The sequence below is a fragment of the Amborella trichopoda genome, chromosome 1 (assembly GCF_054954075.1).
Source record: "Amborella trichopoda isolate Santa Cruz 75 chromosome 1, AtrichopodaSantaCruz75HAP2 v2.0, whole genome shotgun sequence".
Lineage (NCBI taxonomy): Eukaryota > Viridiplantae > Streptophyta > Magnoliopsida > Amborellales > Amborellaceae > Amborella > Amborella trichopoda.
The window spans coordinates 15892233-15907837 of record NC_142336.1 but is presented as its reverse complement, the minus strand read 5'-3'; positions in this window follow the sequence as shown (position 1 = coordinate 15907837).

Here is a 15605-nt window from a genome sequence, read left to right as displayed (position 1 = left end):
CTGGCATTCTTCTTATTTTCTGCTTTTTTACAATCACACACATATATGGCAACGGTTATGAGACAGGTGGTTCTGACCTCACCCTTTTCCTCTCTGACGAACGTACACAAGCATGCACAGTCAAAATGAAGAAAGAAATACAGGTCGGGAGAGAAGAATTTGACCAAGCTAAAGGATCAGAGCAGTGACTAGGCTGATGGATAGTTGGCTTAACGTGGTAGGAAAATAGGCTCGGTAACTAAGACCGGCTCACGGGATCATGACTAGACGTTATTAACAATATTGACTAGATGGTAAGTCTATCGTTGCAGGTAGGTCTGTGGCAGTAAAGCGGGCCAAGTGATCTTAGCGCAATGACATTACAGGTAGATGACAAGGCTACATGAGAGGCTAACCTCGATCCCTCTTAGTCAAATGAAAGAGTAGCAGAGCAATGGTTATGGGGAAGGAATGAATAAGCAGAAGGTGAGAGAAGAAGGAAGAGAGGAGGCAGAAGAAGGGAGAGAAGAGACGAGAGGATAAAAGAGAGAGATGGAAAGAAGGTGCAGTCGGGGCTAAGCATCACCGACTGTGTTAGAAGAAGAGAGAGAAAAAGCAGTCGGTGCTAGGTTTCACCAATTATATTAGAAGAGAAGGGATCAAGAGAGAGAAATCCAACCGACGTTGCACTTCGCCGTTTGATAGAAGAAGAGAGAGAAAACCAGTCGGTGCTAGGTCTCACCGATTGATCTAAGAAGAGAGAGAAAACCACTCGGTGTTAGGTCTCACCAATTGATAGAGGAAGAGAGAGAAAACCAGTCCATGTTAAGTCTCACTGACTGACAGAAGAAGAGAGAGAAAATTAGTCGGCATTAGGTCTTGCCTACTGATAAAAAAAAAGAGAGAAAACCAGTCGACGCTAGGTCTCATCGATTGACAGAAGAAGAGAGAGAAAATTAGTCGTTGCTAGTTCTCATCGACTGAAAACAGAAGAGAGAGAAAATCAATTGGTGCTAGGTCTTGTCGACTGACAAAAGCAGAGAGATGAGAACAATCGGCAGACAGAAGCAGAGAGATGAGAACAATCGGCACTAGGCCTCGCTGGTTGCATTAGAAGGAGAGAATATGAGATAGAGATGAGAAGAGAAGATGAGAAAGAAAGAGAAAGAGACGAAGAAAGGGGATGAGAGAGAAAGTGATAAAGAAGAGAAGAGAAGATGAGAGAGAAAGAGATAAATACAAGAGGAGGAGAGAGAAAGAGAAGAAGAGAGAAAGAGAGAAGAAGAGAGAGAAAAAGAGAAAGATGAAGAGAGAAAGAGATAAAGAAGAAGAGAGAGAATGAGGGGAGGAGAGAGCAAGAAAGAGAGAGAGAAAGAGAGAAAGAGGGGAGGAGAGAGAATAAGCAAGAGAAAGAAAGAAAGAAGAAGAGAGAGAAAGAGAGGAGGAGAGAGAAAGTTGTCTTCTCGAAGTGTATCAACCTTTTTCTTCTCTCTCCTCTCTCTCTCACTCTCTCTAAGGCGTACTCATAGGCTCAAGCAAGGAATCAAAATTTTATTCAATCTTCAAAGAATGAACCGAAGGCTCTTTTTACAATGAGGCAGTGCTTGTTTCTATATAATTGGGCTAAAACATGGGTGTACGCCCAAAAGTAACTCTAATTGAAGGTAATTATGATTTAATTGAATTTAAAGAAATTCTAAAAATGGGTGCAAAATGATTGTTTTGCCCCTACTTAAAATGTGTGGAATTTTAGAATAGTCCCTGCTGCTACCTAAGAACTTGCATGATATTCTATGCCAGACCTGAGGTTGTTCTGTTGCCCATTCAATTGAAAGATGATCGTTTACATTTAGGGCTAGGCATGGCAATCGTTTTGATGCCCACTTCGATCCATAAATCATGTTTTTGAGCCATGATCACGAGACTTGAAATTTGTTTGAATTTTGAAAACTTCAGATTGATAGTGCGGTCGTTCCTTAATTTTTTTCTGCGATTTATTCATCGTAGGGCACCAAGCATGGCGTCACAATTGCGTGGCAACAAACGGGACTCGACTTCTAGCCCGAACGAAGATTTCGTAACTTTTGAGTTTTGGCCGGAATCTGAAATCTTCTAGCCAAATTTTAGTCACTTCATCGACTTTGTGCATGAAATCTGACCATCTATCATGCACGAGGTTTGGACCAATGATAGCCCTGAACCTTACGCACACAATGGAATTGGTTTCCCATCGATCCGTTGCGCTAGCGTCGTCATTTGGTCTATCGAGCAAGGCATGTTGCTGCCAAATTTTTGGTAACTTCTTCACAGATTTTCAACTTCTCTCTAGTTTTCTCCCTGCTTGGCTATCCTCATGAAGCATACCATATATCAAAACGCTCGTTTCGACGAGACAAACATGTTCACAAAATTTGAGTGTGAGCCGACTCGGAACGAGTGAGATATGGGTCCCAAAAATCACTGCCCGTGACTGTGAAAACAGCCACCTTTAATGGTGTTTTAGTGCAGTGAGGCCACAGGAGAATAGTGTGCAGCCCCTCCTATTTCAAAGTTTTTCTTATATCTTTGTGCTAGAGTGTCTGATTAAGCCGAAACTTAGCCTATAGAGCTTTTTGACGTTGTCGGATCTAATGGCGGTGGTTTCAGAGTTGAAACACCGAAAATGTAGTTCCAGTTGTAGGGTCCATTTTAGGGTGCTAGAGGCCGATTGTTTCTTTGTGTTCATTGCTTTAGGCATATCTGATCGCAATGAAACTTGGCAGGTGGTCTTTTGAAGTGCTGATGATGATCTTGAGAAATTATGGGGCCATTTTGAAACTGTCAGGAATTTCCACTGTTTTTTAGGCTTTATTGACTTGCTTCCTACCAAGGACCAAGGTGATGAAAAATATGTTCAAACATGAGCACCAAAGACTGGATGGATTATTACAGCGCTTACCTGTGCCTGAATGGAAGTGGGAACACATCACCATGGACTTTGTGTCCGGCTTGCTAAGATCAGGATTGGATCATGATAGTGTTTGGGTTATTGTGGACCGATTGACTAAGGCTGCCTTACCAGTCCGCACTACTTATACCCTTGATAAACTGGCTCAGCTGTATGTCAAGGAAATAGTAAGGCTGTATGGAGTACCTGTCAAGTCCGACAGGGACTCTAGTTTACTTCAAGGTTTTGGGGCAATCTACAATCAGCTTTGGGGACAAGACTTACTTTCAATACTTCTTTTCACCCCCAGACCGATGGACAGTCAGAGAGGACCATTCAGACCTTAGAAGATATGTTGAGAGCCTATGTTACTGACTTCAAACGAAATTGGGATGATCACCTACCCTTAGTAGAATTTGTATACAACAACAGTTTCCATGTCAATATTCAAATGGCACCTTTTGAAGCTTTATATGGAAGAAAGTGCAGATCACCAGTGTGTTGGAATGAAGTCAGCAAAAGGAGACTCTTAGGGCTGAAAATTGTTCAAGTGAAATCAGAGAAAATCGCCCTAATTTGAGAAAGGCTTAAAACAGCTCAGAGTAGGCAGAAGAATTATGCCAATCATCGTCGCCTTGAATTTGAAGTAGGGGATCGAGTATTCTTAAGAGTGTCACCAACAAAAGGAATTATGAGGTTTAGTAAGAAAGGGAAGCTAAGTCCGCGATTCATTGGACCTTTTAAAATATTAGAAAGTATCAGAGTCGTGACATACCGACTAGCCTTACCAACCGAGTTGGCCAATATTCATGATGTTTTTCATGTTTCATTATTAAGGAAGCATCAGCCTGATTCGTCCCATGTCTTGAAGTATGAGCCAATCCCTTTCAAGGAGGATTTAACTTATGTAGAGCAACCAATTGAGATTCTGGATAGAAAGGTTCAAGTTTTATGCAACAAAGAGATTCCCCTAGTCTGGGTTTTATGGCAGTATCATTCACAAGAAGAGTCAACGTGGGAGCGAGAAGATGAAATTCGAGCACTATACCCTCGTTTATTCAATTAGCGATTTTGAGGACAAAATCTTTTTAAGGGGGGGATGATGTGACAACCCAAACTTTTTCTGGCCAGTTAGAATGCATGAAGGGTCAAGGAGGAAAGAAGTTGTGTCCAGCACCGATTGGATTGTGCAACACCGGCTGGGTAGGAGTGAGAGACCAGCACCAGTTGGAGCTAGGTAAAGAGGCCAGTGTCGGTTGCCTAGTGTCGATTGGGTTGTTCAGCGCCGGCTGTGAAGGAGAAGAAGCACAACGCCAGTTGCCAAGCGCCCGTTTCCTAGCACTGGTAGCCCAGCACTAGTTGCCCAGCGCAGGTTGAGAAGTGCAGCGCTGCCTGGGCTAGTGAGCCTAGCACTGGCTGTGTAGAGGGCTAGTGCCAGCTGTGTTTCTGACGTGCATGAGTTGGAGGTGACACTTGTCTAATGCATGTTGTTGTGGGTGCCACTTATCCATATTTTGAGCCTCCTTGGTGACACTTGGCCAGCCACCCCAAAATCATGAGTATTTAAGCCTCTTCTCTCACACGCACCCCTCATTCTTACTCTCTCTCTCTCTCTTAGACTCAAAGTCGAAGAAGTGGCTTTGTGAGCAGCCATTGTTGGGCGGGTGAGAGTTGTGAGCAAAGGTTGGAGGAGGCCCCATTGTTAATTAGGTAAGTGGATCCATTACCCTTGTATTGTAGTCATGGGAATGCATGGAAACTTAGGCATATGAATGATTAATAGAAGTGTATGCAATGTAGAAAAATTTGGGGTTTTTGTTCAATGGAAATCTGGGGTTTTTGTTCTATGATAATGATGAATGTAAAAATGGAGTTGTGATTCTTAGATTATGTAAGAAATGCATGTTATGTGTGTTCACATTGTGAGAGAATGAATGTTATCATGTTCTTCATTATGACATGATGGTTATGGAAGGCAGTCTTGACACCTGTTAAATGAAACCATGAAATTCTAGGAATATGTGTGTCCTTGAATAAGGCTTTTGAACAGCCAATGGAGTCCGATTGACCTCAAACTACCACCGTTGGAAAGATACATGAGCCTAGTAAAATGTTTGTTTTTACCCACTGCTGAAATTCTTTAAAAAAATGAAGTTATGTTTCGAAATGAGAGGATATGTCACTGTGGACTGTTTTCCTTAATTTATCATCAGTAACCACTGTGTTCATCTATTTTAATTAATCAAACGACGTCCATTTTTTGCCAAACCACAACCATTTGAAATATATTTGAATGAGTTAAAAGTTGCATGTGGAAAATATTTTGAGATTCTCTTTAGATTGAAAGTTACGCTTCATTTTATGAAGGTATGTCGCTGTGGACAGTTTTAGCAGAAGCACATATTTAAAGACTTTAATGTCACCAACGAAAAGTATCCATTTTAGCCCAAACCCTTGCCATTGAAACTGATGATGAGTCATCTTTAATTCATGTATTGGGCACTTTTCGAGGTTCCTTCTTGATTTTGAAACATGGGCGGAATTTCAAAGACATGCCACCATCTCCACTGCAAAACAGATTTCAGATTAAGGTCTCTATTCTTGGGTTCTTTTGAGGGGACAAATAAGGTCCAATTGCACTCAAACCAACCCTAATTGAAAGATAGTTGTGTCTAACATAAAATTGTCTTCAAATTCTAAATGAACTAAAAGTTATAGCCTTGTTTTGACTTGGATGTCACTGCCTGAATTTTTAGAAAACATAACATCGATACTCGGATTATGTTATATGAACTCTGATTCTGCTATAAGAACTCTGATTTTGTTATAAGAACTCTGATTCTGTTGTATGAGCTCTGACTACTGTTATATGAACTCTGATTCTGTTATATGAACTCTGATTCTGTTATAAGAACTCTGATTCTATTGTATGAGTTCAGATTCTGTTATATGGACTCTGATTCTGACGACTGCACAATGGATCCTCCATTGGTAGTGAGCCCTCTAATTTTGTATATGTGATCATGGACTTGCCGCACAATGATATAGTGCTTTTATGTCAGACTCTGTAAGTGTGAGCATAGACTTTCCACATGATTCGCTGATAGGAAGGGAGCTAGGCTCTGATTGTACTTGGGAGGGTCGTACCCCCCAAGATTTCTGGGCATTATCCATCGGGACCCCTTTGGTAGTGTAACATCCTCTAGTGGTGAGAGAGTAAGAGGGAAGTGTCTTGCAAGGCCTCAGCCTATCAAAAACCCCAAAGCGTGCTGGAGATGTATGCGTGAGTGAGGACACTTCGAAATAGGGCGTCTACTTATCATTGTCCTCCCTCCTGAATGAGGGTAGAAGTCCCAAGCTCAGGATTAGCTTAGTCTTATCACTGTGGCTTCTACTTTGCGATCTACTTTGGGAGTAAACTACTCTGCTCTGCTTGTCTGAATTATGTATTCTGTAAGATTATCTGACTGTAACTGTGATATGCAAGTAATGCTTCGTTAACTAATTTTGATTCTTTTAGATGGTCGTCATGTGCACTCTAATATGTGACCTTACTTTGTAAGACAAAATACGATGTCTAATGTACTATGAGCATGTTAGCGTGTATATATTGATAGTCAAGAATGCAAGGGTAGTGATCTGCTTACTGGGATTTTAGCTCATTCCATCTTAATTTCATAATTGTAGAGTGACGGGTGGTGGCAGCTGTGCTCAGGGTGGGTGGAAGATTGAGAGCTTGAAGTCTGAGGTTAAGAAGTTTGAGAATCTGCCTTCTAAAACCTCCGCAGTATGTTTTGGTGATTTCAGTGATATGTATTCCTCATTTTGTGTATTTCTGGGCCAGTAGTGCCTTAACAAACTTGTAAAGACTTTGTTTTGGGAAGGAATGAATTGGCTGTACTTTTTGGATTGATAATTATTGGATTTATTTTAGTTTCTTTCATAATTAGCTCTGCCTTTTGTGTTTTTCTTGGGTTGGGCCACTCCCACCGGAGTGACATTAGCAACCTTTGATCGCGATCCCGCCCTCTGTCGTCCTCCGACAGGGGTTAGGGACTGGGGTCATCACAGTTGGGGACTGGACGTGCAAGGTGGTTAGGGGCTAATCCATTTTTTGGCATCAAGACTTGAAGATGTCGCTGGTATGCTTCCAGCGATTCTTGAGATAGAGGAATGATCGACCAATTTTGTTCCTGGGTTGAATAGGCGAATAAGCATTCTTGACTGTGTTAAAGCCGATTGTGTATACCTTCAAATCCAGGTCAGCAAAAAGGTCTTCAATCCCTAGTTATTGTGTGTGCGGAGATGTGGAAGAAGAATTATTCCCCGTTGGGGATTCAATGATCACTTTTGACTATTTTGAAGGATGGGCATTGAGAGGATCCAGGCTTTGAATGCCTCTAGATACAAAGCCCGGATAGCTTGAAGGCTTCGCCCAGCTTTGCAGTAAGGTGATAGAACACCCAAGTCCTCTTCGATCTCCGTTTTCATTTTGGCTTGGAGTAATTTAGAAATTGCCTCCATTAAGCCTTGCCCTTGACTCCCCAAGCCTTGGCCTGGTTGGAAGCCTTGGGGGAAGACCATGTACCAAGTTTCGAAGGACCTGAAACCGTATTGATGTTGACATTGGATAATGTCCTCCATCGATGTAGAAATTTGCGAAATTTGAGGAATAGGGTTGCCAGCCTCTAGGCATAAGGTGGTACAATCAGCTTGCTCGAAGGAAGCGAGCGGGATTTCTTCGTGCTCAACCCCTACGGTTAGATTCTCGTTATGTATATTAGGATTGAGAAAAGCAAGGGGTTCAGCACATACCTTCGCGAAGCCAGTTTTAGTCAAAATTTTGAGGCATTGATGGAGTGTAAAGGCAACCACGAGGTTTTCGTGCAACCATGGTCTTCCTAACAACATGTTGAATGAAGGTTTTATGTCCAAGGCATAAAACTTTATCACTTAGACGATAGGTTCGATCTTGAGTGTGAGAGGCAATATGCCTTTAGCCTGTCTCTTGCTCCCGTCGTATGCAACGATAGTTAGTTGAGATGGCTTGAAGTCATCCAGGCATTTCCCTATCTGCCTCACTATTTTCATAGGGCATATGTTTAAGGATGGCCCATTATCAACAAGCACTCTCCGTATCTCATATCCTTGCATGAAAATGGTGATGTGCAGAGGTAGGACATGAAAGCAATTGAAACTGGCTGGGATGTCATTGTTTGTGAACACGAATGACGTTGGTGCCATCAGTTGATTGATAATTCCGCACAACTCATCCAGCTGTGTGTTGCTTGGGATGTGTGTCTCGATGAAGACCCTTTCGATCTGGGCTCTGTGTGCTGATGAATTGGCAAGCAACTCCAAGTTGCAGATTTGAGCCTGGATCTTCCCGAGATGAGCTAATAGATCGTAGGTAGTTGCAGATCCTTGAATTTATTTAGTCGGCTCATGATATATGACCTCTGCTGATTGTCTTGCTTTTGAGGTGTTTCTCATTCTTTCATTGAGAGTATCGGCCATCAATTGAATGGGTTTGAACACCCATCCTCATCGAGTTAGGGAATCAACCTCGCCAGCCTGAAGAGCTATAGGGTCAGCCCTAGCAAGAGTAATGGGAGACTTTGGGTTGTTGGCCCCTTGTTTGGAAGATGATCCCTTTTTGTTGATCCTAACCATATCGATCTCTAGCGTATCAGCTTCGCCATATTGATCCCATTTGGGAAGGTTATCGAGGTTTGGATATGAAAGGTTTCCTCTTAGAAGGCTCAAAAGATCTTCTTCGGGCTCTTGAAACTGAAGATTACAAGCAAATATGAATTGACTGGGATCATCTTCTTCATATCCACTCTCAATCATGTGAACGACGACGTTCTCTTTTGAGTTGTCTTGAGCTCCCAGCTTTTTGGTCGTTGTGACCATATTTTTAAGGAGAGGATTTGTGAACATACCCATCTTTTGATTAGGCTCTTCGACAGGTTCACTTCTAGGTGCGATAGTGATGTCTCCCCTATTGATCAACCCTTGAATAACCCAATTCAAATATAATCAGTTTTGAGTATCTTGGGCATGGTTTTGAAGCCATTTGCACCACTTGCTCCTATTTGTGACTTGAAATGGTGGTTCAGATGGTGGCAGGAGATAGACCATATTTCTAGCCAGAAGTAATTCCAGCACTTTTTCTAATGGGTCTTTGAGATGGGTGAAATTATCCTCTCGCCTTTGATTATTATATTGAGCGTTGGCACTAAGCTGACTTCTTCTGTTTTGGTTCTGATTATTTTGTTGAGCAGCTGAACCTTGAGTCGGTCCGTTAACGACAAGCTCATTAACCTAAACGGAAGCATTCTCCTTGTTATTATTTTTATTCTTATTTTGGGGATTTGTTATCGGTTTATTGTCAGGCCTGGTGCTGAGGGGTGTCCCTCTAGCCCTTTCATATAGTCGAAAGAGTGGGGGATAAGGCCTAGGCTAAAGAAGGTCATGTATTCTGCAGTAGTGTTCTCTAAGTCCATGGAGATTTTGGCTGCATCCATAAGTGGACATTCTATGGCCTGCATTGGTGCCTCGCGGAATCAACCGATGAAATCCTCGAAGGATTCTCTTGGGTTTTGTTTCGATGCACTGAGCTCGCCCAGGGAGATAGATCTTGGTGTCGACCCACGATAGTTAGAGACGAATAGATTGAACATTTCATCTGGAATGATGTGTGGTCGAGCGAACATTGTTCTCCGATGCCAGTTCAAGGCCTCGCTGGTCAATATTTGAGAAAATATGGCCTTCAGTTGGTTAGGCATGTCTAGCAAAGCTCGAATGGGGAGGAGGTACGTGTTGACATGAGTGTTTGGATCGCTCTTCCCATTGAACTTATTTCTAAATTCTAGGACTACAAATCCTAAGGGAAGGTCTTCCATGCCTCTAAGGGTCTCATGAATATAGGCCTTCAGGGGTAGAATTTCATGCATGCCCATTCTTACAAGCATATCTTGCATTGCTTTTATGGTGACTTCTTGTTGGGTATTTAGCATGACAATAGTCCCACCGGTCGGTGGGTTCCCAAGCGTAGACTGATAAGTTGAAACTTGTGATACATGTTGGCCTGCATGGTCCTGAGATTGATGAGTCGCACTAGCAGTTTGATACATTTGTGCCTGAGGGAAGTATTGACCCATAGGTGTCGTCACCGGTTGTGGAAATTGCACGATTGTGGAAATTGCACGGTTTTAGAATTGGCGTTAGATATGCCCTGAACTTCTTCCCTTGCTTTGCTTCTACTTTGGTTGCCTACGCCCTGTCGGACCCCCTGACTATTCAAAGTTTTTCGAGCGGAGCCGAGTTTTCAAGCCACACAGATTTTAGGATTAAGAGTGGACCCATGGGATTCTGCCTCTAATTGAAGACCTGGGCATTGGATAATGGACTAACCTAAGTTCTGTCGATAATCCCAAGGGATAGCGGCATACTAGCTCATAGGTTTGGGCAGGTTAGGCTTAGAGTCGGCCGTGGAGTGATCATCATAGTTACCTTGAGTGACTGACATGGTGATTTCTTTTGGTGGGGTTCTAGAATCTAGACTTAGGTAAGATCTAAACTCGAAGACTTAGGGCAGACCTAGTCTGACTCTAGGGGTAAAAATCGTAACTAAGACATCTAGAACCTAGACTGCTAGACTCAATGGGTTTTGGTTCAGACCCTGAAGTAGGGTAAGCCTAGTCTAGCTCTAGAGGCAACTCTAAGCTTAGACCTATGCTAGAACCTAGACTAGGACCTAGACTAGAAGGGTACAAGTCCCAGCTCGGACCAAGAGTGGATCTAGGTTTGAACCTGGGTGTAAGCCTAGTTCAGACCTGGATTGAGCTGGGTGCATGCCTGGGCTTGGACCAAGAGGGTTTGATAATCTGACCGAGCAAGGACCCAGACTGGATCAAAGTTGAGCTAGGCATGAGCCCTTGGCTAGGATCAAAAGGAAGCCTAAGTTTGGACCTGGGCTAGGCTGGGTTTAAGCTTAAACTTGGACCCAAAGAATTTTGATGATCATACCTGGTATGGACCCAGACTAGATCAAGGATGAACTAGGAATGAGCCTTCGGCTTGGACCAAGAGGGGGCCTAAGTTCAGACCAATGCGAAACCTAGTTCGAACCTGGGCTAAACTACGTACAAGCCTGGACTTGGACTCAGAGGGTTCAACTAGGGCCAAAAGCAGGTCTAGAAGGAGATCTAAGATTAAACAACAGAAATAAGCAAGCAAAGCACACGAAAACGTTTGACCTAGATTATAGGTAGGCATGGCTTGAGAGTGGGTTCCTAACTATTGAAATGTGACTAGGCTGATATAGGTTCCCACATAGGTCCTTGCCACCTATTATAGGATGTTCACCAGGTCCTACTATACACAGAGTTGCTTTGAGGCAAAGGATTACGGAGGGGTGCTCACAGTTAAAGTTCTGCTAATCCCAACCGCCACGACTCTCAAAGTTAGGTTACCCTCACACTGTTAACGCAAATTTTGGGGGTTTTCAAATTTTTTGTTTGTTGGTTTCCCGGGCATTCCCGGTCCGGTGTGTGCTGGAGTGTGTAAAGAAGCATGCAAGCAAAAATAATTGTCAAGCACACAACGCACACAGAAATAAGTGAGTGCTCGGCACTGATAGTGCCTAGAGATGCTCACTTCAAGGTGAAAATCGCTCGAAGAACAGTATATATGGAGGGCTAAGAAACCCCTAATAAGGTACAATCACAACAGTGAGACCAGGCACAGTCCGCTCTACGTCAAGTGTGGCCCGAGTCGAGGGTGACTTGCACGAGACACAGTTCAGGAAGGATGCAAGCAACCCTCCATGTATTTGTTTTATTTTTTTATCTTTTTATCTTTTTAACTTTGATGAAACACAGTTAAACTAAGCATGGTGAAAGCAGGGAAAATATTATTTAAATTAAAATTAACAAACTAAAATAAAATATAAAAAGACAGGAACAACACAAACCTATCTGAAGCAAAATATTTTTTTTATATTTTTAAAAATTTTATTTTGAGCCAAAATTTGGTGAATAAGAAGCCAAAAGGATTTGAAATAGGCCTTTGGGGTCCCAAAACCTTTCTAGGACCACTGCAATTGGGCGACACGGGTGGTGTCGCCCGAGCGGCACTACTAGTGCTACCCTTACAGGGTGGACGACACTTTTGGTGTCACCCAAAAAAAAAAAAATTATTTTTTTTGTTTTCATTTTGTTAATCTTGATTAAACAAGGCTACTGTAAACTTGCAGAAGCAGAGAAAACAATATTTGTAATGAAATAAATTAAAACAGAGTAAAGAAGAACAACGCATATAAAACAAATATGTATCAAGTAAAATATATTTTTGGTATTTTTAAAAATTGTATTTTGATCTGAAATGTTTTTATTAGTCACAAAAAAGACCCTAGAATAGATCTGCAAAGTTTCAAAAAATTCTGAAACATTTAAATTTGGGCGACACGCAAAAAAGACCCTAGAATAGATCTGCAAAGTTTCAAAAAATTCTGAAACATTTAAATTTGGGCGACACGGGGAGGGTCTCCCTGGATCTGAGCGGCACTGGTGGTGTCGCCCTGGCAACATTGCAAGTGTCACCCAAAAAAGAAAAGGGTTTCGCAGCACCAAAACCCTGGGTCCTAGTCACAGCCGATTTTTGGGACCTTTTGTGACTGAAATCAATGAAAAACAATGAAATAAAATCGTATTTTGGTGCTTTGATCAAGCTTGAAACCCCCCACGATGGGTGCCAAACTGTTTACGATGAAAAATAAAACAGATCTTCCGATGAAGATCTCTCGAATCTTGACACCTTAAACTGATGAAAAAGAAATGGTAGAGAAAATGGGACAAATCGAATTCAGATCTGAGGCCAGATCTGCCTGGAAATGAGCAGATGTGCTCTTAGATTTGTGGCAGAGCCAGCATGACCCAAAGCATTAAAAACACAAATTTTAAGAAAACTAATCAAAATAAGATAAAAATAAAATTAAAAAGTAAAAGAATAATAAAAAAAAAGGAAGAAAACGATACTGAACCGGGCCGGATGGCTCAGGACTCTCGAGCCTTTGAGGGCTCTCACGTATCAGCACCAGCGTCCTCTTTGCCTCTCTGATTCCAATATTGACCAGCAGATCTCTGGTGTAGAAGGGTTGTTGTTCCCTAAGGATACTTGGGATCTACAGTTGTTGTGCCCTAGGTTTTCAGGTTTTAGGTTCGGGTTAGGGTTTTCCTCTGCTAACTCTATTCTAGGTTTTCTCTCTTTTTCTCTAGGGTTTTAATCTTTCTCAAGCCCTCTAGAGATGCCTTTGAATGGCCACAAAAAAGATCTTTTATAAGGATCAAGGATCTATTGAAAGGGATATACTTCCATAACCAATAGATCTTCATTCAAAAATTCCAATTTTTGAGGTACGAATCTTGGTGACACGACTGGTGTCACCCGGGCGACCGCCTAGTGTTGCCCAAGAAAAATGGGTAAAAATCACACTAAAATACAAAAAAACCACTCCCAGAAGGGAAATTTCAATTTGGGCCAAAACATGCTGGGCGACACGAGTGGTGTCGCCCAACTCGTGTCGCTCAGTCTGGGTCAAAACAGGGTTTCTGCAAGGTTCCAGGTAGGCAAATTGGCTCTAGAATCTGCATTCTTGAATGGAGAACTAGAGGATAAAGTGTATGTTGAACACTTGTGGGTCTTGTTGAAAAAGGAAAACAAGAAAAAGTTTATAAACTTAAAAAGGCTTTATAAAGGTTAAAACAAGTTCCACGAGCATAGAATGAAAAATTTGATAAATATTTTCACCAAAATGGATTTGAAAGGAGTCCAAGTACCATCCGTCAAAAAGGTACGTGAAAGTTCCTTCGTGTTGTATTCATTTATGTGGAAGATTTGATTTACACTAATACAAACTAAAAAATGGTTGAAGATTTTAAGGAAACAATGATGGAAAAGTATGAGATGACTGATTTCAATGTCATGAAAGAATTTCTTAGAATCCATGGAAAGTAATCAGTTGGAGAAATTATTCTCTGAAGAAAAATATAATAAGGATCTCTTCAAAAAAATTAATATGTCCAATAATAAACTAGTAAGTACTCTAATAACAGTAAATGAAAACCTCTCCAAATATGATGGTGCTAGAAAGGTTGATGCATCAATTTACCAAAGCTTAGTTGGTTCCTTGATTTATCTAACAAACACAATGCTATATTGTGTATACAGTCAGCATTGTTTCCAAGTTCATGAATGAGTAGAGTAAACTTCACCTTGCAGTGGCAAATGATTTTTGAGATATGTTCGAGGTACATAGAAATTCAAAACAAATATCTTGCTGAGAATGCTGCTGATCTAGTTTGATTTTCTGGCAGTGATTCGGTAGGTTTAGTTGATTATCGGAAAAGTATTTATGACTATGTAATAGGTCTATTGTCAAAGGTAATATCTTCGTCATCAAAAAAGCAAAATACAGTGGCCCTTTTACTAGCTGAAGCCGAGTATATGTCAGCTACAAGTGCAATACGTGAAGCAATTTATCTTAGAAGAATTTTTTCAGATTTACAGCAAAAGCAAGATAATACCAAAATCATTTTATGTGATAATATGTCAACCGCTGCCACGACAAAGAATCCAATCTGCTACAGCCGATCAAAGATATTGAAATTTGACATCACTTCATCGGAGTGTTGATATAGAAAAGAGAAATAGAGCAAAAGTTCATCAACCCAAATGAGCAAGTCGTTGATATTTTCTCAAATGCAATTTGTACTGAAAAATTCGTTCAGTTTAGAAAAATTATAAGAACTATAAACAGAGGATGTTAAATTGTAATTTATAATTCTCTTCTCTCTCTTTCTAGAATTCTCTTTCCCTGGAAATGTTTTCTCTCTAAAAATCTCCAGTGTAGGTGAAAAAGGAAGTAGATTTTATACTTTCAAGAAAATAATAGGCTTTGTAGTACATTTTATATTTCGAAAGAGTATGTACTAGACTAATAGGAGGCTATAAGTGTCAATGAATGGGCGTGAGAAAACCTTGTGTACTGAGTAAAAAAAAATGCAGTCCCTCTTGTGTAAACTACTACACTATAATAGAAAAATATCCTTGTATAATGCATCTTCCCCTTCAATTGTTCCTACCCATAGTTATCGGGAACGCTCAACTAGGTTGGCACTCCCGCTCCGAAACCCAGCCAGGATCTCGTTTAGAACTCGTTCCCTACTTGTTGGAAACTCGTTTCTACTTTTAGGATTCTCGATCCCGTTCACAACAGAGCTCGCTCCAGATACTGCACGGAATGCGTTCTTTAAATTTTAGGATCTTGTTCCTGAATAAATTAGATTCCCGCTCCCGGAGTTGTAGGAGCGCAATCCCTGTATTTTCGGAACTCCATCCCTATTTTCCTGAAACTTTTTAAAAAAAGCTTCTTAAATAAAATTAATTTTTTAGATAGAATAATTATATTTTTTCATAAAAGTGGAGTTCTGCGATGAGAGCGTGGACTAACTATGCACAGAACGTGATCCTTCCTTGAATGGAGCTCGATCCTTTCCAAATAGGAATGCGGTCATTCTTAGATGGGGGCGCGACCATGTTGTCAATAGAAGCACGATCCTAATGAATATGGGGAACATGATCCTAATCTTGTGTAGGCCTGAAGTTGATGTTGTTAATAATGGCTGCCTTGTCC